We start from the raw sequence: 6,339 nt of genomic DNA on the forward strand, positions 1-6,339 counted from the left end.
GACGTGTTAAATACCCTTCCCCCAGGCGAGCAGACACAGGCCGTGGTGGTTGACGTTCCGCGTCAGCGTGGCTGGTCTGAGGGCGCCCGCAGAGCCAGAAGTGCCATTTCGGGCCCACCCGCAAGGGGGTTTCCAGAAGGGACGAGCGTTTGCATCAGTGAAGCCCACAGTCCGGCCCGGCCGTGACGGGCGTGGTGGGGACGGAAGGCGGTGGGGGCAAGGGCGGGAGCAAGGTCGTATGCCACCCTCTCTCTGCTTGCCCAGGGAACCCCATCTTCTCCCGACCTTGGACTTGCGAGCACTGGCTCTCCCGCCTTCCGACTCGGACCCGGGCTTGACGCTCTGCTCCTCCTGGTAGTTCTCTTTCTCTGGGGACGCCCCACTGACACCGTCACCGATTTGCTGAGGGTCACATTTAAGAGGAGTGATGTGGTATTTATCCTTCAGCATCTGGCTGCTGTCACTCAATCTGATATCTGTGAGATTCTTCAGTGTCGTATTTACAAGTAATTTGTGCCTTTATATCACTGAATATATATACATATACATATATACTCATATATATATATATTTGAGGCTATGTATATATTTGGGTTCCTTACAGCTTTTGACTTTCATGAACAAGCTGCTATGAATCATTGTAATCAAGTCTTTCTGTGGCACCTATTTTTATTATTCTTGAATAAACACCTAGGAGTCGAATTGCTGGGTTTATGGGAAGTACATGTTGAACTGTACGGAAATTACCAGAGTGTCTTCCAGGGTCATAGACTTAAATATAAGAACTAAAACTATAAAAATTCTAGAAGAAAACGTGGGAGACATTCTTCATGACCTTGGGATAAGCAAAGATTTCTTAGGCATATTACGCTTTTACACAAAATATTTTTTAAAAACCTCGTAAATTGAACTTTATCAAAATTTAAAATGTCTGCTTTTCAAAAAAAACAACTTGGAAATTTTAAAAGACAAGTCACAGATTGACAGAAAATACATTTAAAATGTATTTGGCAAAGTAGTTACATTCAGAATACGTAAGGAACTCTTATAACTCAGTCATAGGAGATGCACTCAGGAAAAAAAGCAAAATTTTCGAACGAACATTATATGACCAAAAAGCACGTGAAAATATGCTTGATACCGCTAGTCTTAGGGAAGTGCACGTTAAAACTGCGGTGACCTGCTTCTCACACCTACTAGAAGATGTTAAAAAAGAAGGAACGTCCCAGGGGACAGTGAGGATGCAGAGCCCCGGAGTGCGGACTCGCTGGAAAGTAGGTGGGCGGGTGTTGGGAAAGGTGAACTTACGATGTGGTCCAGCAACTCCAGTCAGGTAGCTGCTGCCCCAGAGCAGTGAAAACCCACAGCAGCTCGTGCACCAGCGCTCACGGCAGCTCCGTTTATAATAATCCGACCCGGAAACACTCCAGGTGCCCATCACCCACTGTACAAGGAAACAAATCGTGAGGAACAGCAACAAAAAGCCCCAAAAGTCGCAGACGTTCTGCTGAAAAGGGCAGGCACAAGAATTCGTGTGACATGGTCCCATTTCCATAACACGCTAACAAAGGGACCTCCGATTCGCAACAACAGAGACAGACCCGCGACTTTCTGGGGCTGTGGATTGCGGGAGTTAGCTGCAAAGAGGTAGGGGGCTTTCTGGGGAGGATGCTAATACTTTGTGCTTTGACTGTGTGGTTACCTGGGTATACACGTTTGTCAAAGTTACTGACCTGAACTTAAAATGGATAGTCTCAGTAATGTTGATCAAAACAAATAAACCAGGCACAGGCCTCCTAGTGATGACTGTTCATAAGTGGCTCTCATTCTCTGCACCGTCTTCTCTGTGAGAAAATGGACTCAGCGAGCACAGGTTTGCCTCCTACCGTGGAGGCTCCACTCACCCCGTGGGCGCTGTGAGCGGTCTGCTGGGTGCTGGAGACTTAGTTCTGCATTATGCCACAGAAAATGAAACATGAAGCAGATTCCACGTGACACGCGCATTTATTAGCAGAGAAACAAAGGGTCTCCTAAGAAGAGTGACACTCTGTTGCGTGGATGTCACTCTGAGTGTCAAGTTGCAGAAGACGTTCAGCTGTCTTCAGCTTGTTAGACCTGCAAGAGCTGTTTACAGGTTTTCTGCTTTCCTCGTGAGGACTGCCAAGCATTCCATTTAATTCGCAAAGGCAGAACAGGCTTTCTTGATGGCTTGGCCCCCTTGGGATGGATGCTGAGAACCGCACTCGATGTAGCTACCTACAGATCTGGTCCTCTGTTGAGACAGCTGAGTCTTCAACTGGGGCGCCCAGAGGACCTGGCTCGCAGCGTATCCAAGTTGCAGTGATATATATGTCCACACACAGAGATGTCAAGACGGGACCTGATGTTTGACCCTCCCTGGAGCGAGTCATTTCTCCACTAAATGGGGTGAAGGGGGGCGGGGCGCCAAAGAAGAATTCAAAACGCTGTCCCTTCTTTGTGGCAGATACTCAATTGTGAGCAAAACTCTGTGTCTGTGACCTTTACGCCGGGGTCAGGGGCCGGACAGCTGCGTGGACGTAGAGGAGGAAGGGGAAATCTCAGGGGATTGCAGCCTCTGTCAGTCACCAAAGTCACGTAATATTATTTGAGCAGAGAAAAGCCAGCAGAAGGTTCTAGGTCACTTGGCGTCCAGAAATTTCTGCCTCACGGTTCATTTTTATGACTAAACATTAGATGCGGCCTACAGACTCTTCGACGCCCTGAATTCGGAAGGAGCCCAAGTTCTGGAAGCAGAGAGGGCCCAGGGTTCCCACATTCTGTCTGGGCTTCAGATGCTTGGGGTGACGTCAGACAAGCCACTCAGCTCTTCCAATGAGGTTCCCTTACTTCTGAATTAAGTCAAAACCTAGTGCTGATGACCAGTCGGCAGCTATGTCCTTCCCCTCCAGTTGCCCCGTTTCGAGCTTTCTCTGTCTGCTTACCACCAAAGCGGGACTAAAACCTAAGAATCCCCGAAGAACCCACTCACGCGACGTGTGTAGACGAGTCATGCCGACCTCACCGAGGATCTGGGGAGATGGGAAAGGGGTTTCATCACGCACCCCTAAGGAGTATCCCCAAGGGACCGTGTATGTTTGCGAGTGTGAATGTGCGTGTGATCGCGTGTGAATGTGCGTGTGATCGCGCGTTGTGCGCGTGTTTAAAGGTTCTTGCTCTTTCCTCCTGCAGTCCCAGAATTCTCCCTTCTCGTCTCCTCCTGGGGCTCCTCCCAGAATTTCATACTTCTCTGTCCCCCAGCAAGCATGGCCATTCTGCCTGCTCCCCAGCTGGCATGCCCGGCTCATCCAGGTGCCCGGCAAAGCAGATGAGCTCCTGAGGACACTCTCAGAGACGGTTTGGCGATCATCTTCCGTAGTTGCGTATGAATGTTGCTCCACTTACGTGGCACATAGTTTATACAAATCATGTCTCATCAGTTCTGACACCGAGATTTTTTCGTATTTAATATCTCTGAAACTGGAATGCTACTTTCCATAGAAGACATCTCACAATTACAGATGACATTTTTTTCTTCGCATCTTAGAGTTCATTAATTATGGCACGTCCTCTGGCTAAATACAGGGCTGTTTCTCCCCAAGAATAATAATTATTATTATTATAAACTTATTCTGTAAAATTTTCTGTCTCAAAAAAATATATATATATCAAAGTCCAAGGCCAGTTAGTAAATTATGCAGGCAGATATGCCCACCCCTGCTCCTGACTCATTCACTCTCTCTTCCTGGAAAGGACAGGGACAGACAGCAAAATTGTCCATTTAAGTATATGAAGTGGGATTCCGTTTAGCAGGAAGTCATCGTCAGTGGACGTGGGTCTTAGCTAATAAAGGGGCGATTCTCAGTGCGCTCCGAAGACTGACGACGCCCACCTCCCCTGGCTGGTTATTAAAATGGATGACCTTCAGGGCCACATTTGAGGCCGCCGCAGTCACGCCTCCGGAGGTGGCACCCTCAAATCTGTATTGCAAACAAGCTGCCCAGCAGATTTTTATTCAGAACAAGATGACGACTTTTGGGGAAAGTTGTGTCCTTATGACAGACCAGGAACTTCCATCTTAATCCACTATGATTTAAAACTCTCGACGACCCTTTAAAGGTGGGCATTAGCCCTGTGTCTGCAGTGGGTAAACAGAGGCACGGAGGGCTCACGTAACTGCCCGAGTCACCACGTAGGCAGTGGTGGAGACGGGCAGTACACCCTGCCCATCTGACTCCACGGTCCCGAGCCCCAGCTTGCGTGATCTGAACACAGGACATAATTACCCAGCTGCTTTGGAACACGATTTGACAAAATCTATCGAATTAACATGCCTATTTCCTTTACCCAATAATTCCATTTCAAGGAGTTATACTACAGAAATTCTCAAGCATTAGCACACACACACGCAGGCACACACACCCACACACACTCATGAATATTCACTGTAGCGTTACTTGTAATATTAAATGTAGAAAGTGAATTCAAGTACAAAAATGTAGAGAAGAATGCTGTGTGTATAAAACAGAAAAGACCTTTACGTGTTTATGTTTCAGATATGAAGGCATAGAAAAATAAAGTTATGTACTAAATTGCAAACAGGTCTACGGCCACGCCACCCTGAACAAGCCCAATCCTGTCTGATCTCGGAAGCTAAGCAGGGTCGGGCCTGGTTAGTACTTGGATGGGAGACCACCAAGGAAGACCAGGTGCTGTAGGCGTAAAAAATAAAAAATAAGAGATTGTAAGCTGACAAGGTCCTTGCAATCTATGAGGTCAACCAAGGGTCGCCTCGCCGAAAAAAAAAAAATTGCAAACTGATTATCTTTTAGGAAGTCAGTGATATTTCAAGTGGGTAGGGTAGAAATGTAGGGGCGAAGGTCACTTTTAATATTTATTCCGACTGCTACATTGTATTAATTTTTACCTTAAGAATCCGTATTAAGCAATATTTAAAACAAAGAACCGAGCATATGGTAAACTGCTCCCACACTCCCTGAGGTTAGGGGTGAAGGTGGTGCAGGCTTCTGCAGAGCAGCGGACATAAAGGATCTCTGCTGGTCCTTGTTATGAGTTAAGTACTCTGCCCGATGGTAGCTTTTCTTCTGTTAAATCTCGAATCAGAACTGTGAAGTATAAAAATATAACTCAGCAAAATCTACAAGTGCAACCTGTGTTGATGAAATATTTCTATTAACGGTGATTTGGGGCTTGTTGGAAACTAGTCATATTTCATTTTATGCTAAGTCGCTCCCAAGTTTTAATAAAGAGCCCATAATGTATGCTACATACCAAGGGAATTTAAGAAATCTCATCAAAATGTATACAAAAGAACCAAGATGAATTGCATGCAACCGATTGCCACATTAGTAGAATTGGCACATTAATAGAAAATGACAACTTTACTGAAAACTGCCGTCTCTGGTGTCCTTTTTCTGTTTTGAAAAACTCGAATTGACTCAAAGCACAGTATTTCAATACCTGTGCCGTTTGTCTTGAAAAGGTCTTTGAAAGATGCCTCTAATTGCAGGCTTTGTGCCGCAAATTAGCCCATTCTCAGTGAGGAGCAGGCTCCCCGAGGGGGCACTGTGCTGACGTGGCTTCACGTGCAGTCTGCGCGGTTTTGTGTGACTTACCCTGGGCAAGCAGGTGAAACAGAAAGGTTCGTTACTCTCAGCACCAGTGACTCCTCTTGCCCTCCTCGGTGGCTGTTCTCATCGGTTTCATTTCTTTACCATGCTGTCTAGTTGGATCAGCCCACTGCAGGGAATGGAGTAGATCCAGTGACAGGCTGTGTGGCCTTGAACAAGCCACTCATCCACTCCAAATCTCATTTCTTCATTTGTAAAATGAAGGAATCGCCCAAGGTAACCACGCGTGTCTTCATTCCGGAATTAAGAATTCCTAGCTTCCACCATTAAAAGTTCAACGAGAAAGTTCTAGGCTGGTCTTGGGACTTGCTTTAACCAATAGAATTTGATGGAAGCGACACTGTGTCAGTCCTAAGCCTAAACTTCCAGAGATCCTGCATGTTTCCCCTCTTCCTTCTGGAACCCTGCTGGTTTCCATGAGAACAAGCCCGAGCTAGCCTCCAGGAGACAAGAGACAGTGTGGGGCAGAGGTGAGCCAATCTAGCGTGACCTGCGTGCGTGAGCTCACCAGGTAGGGGAACCAGCCGTTTCTAAGTGGTCGGCCTGCAGAACTGCGAGGCGAATATATGGTGGTGGTTTTCAGCCCGAGTCCAGGGTGGTTTGTTACACAGCGAAAGCTAACTCGCACAATGGCAGGTACAGAGATGAATGGAAATAGCGTTTAGGCACT

The 6,339-nt window shown here is 46.8% G+C and overlaps 1 pseudogene; it reads left to right on the forward strand.

The window, feature by feature from the left end:
• Nucleotides 1-4,620: 4,620 nt before the first annotated feature.
• LOC120617459 (uncharacterized) lies at nucleotides 4,621-4,739 on the forward strand (annotated as a pseudogene).
• The last annotated feature ends 1,600 nt before the right edge of the window (nucleotides 4,740-6,339 follow it).

This window comes from Pteropus medius, unplaced genomic scaffold (assembly GCF_902729225.1).
Source record: "Pteropus medius unplaced genomic scaffold, Ma_sr-lr_union100, whole genome shotgun sequence".
NCBI classification, from domain to species: Eukaryota; Metazoa; Chordata; class Mammalia; order Chiroptera; family Pteropodidae; genus Pteropus; species Pteropus medius.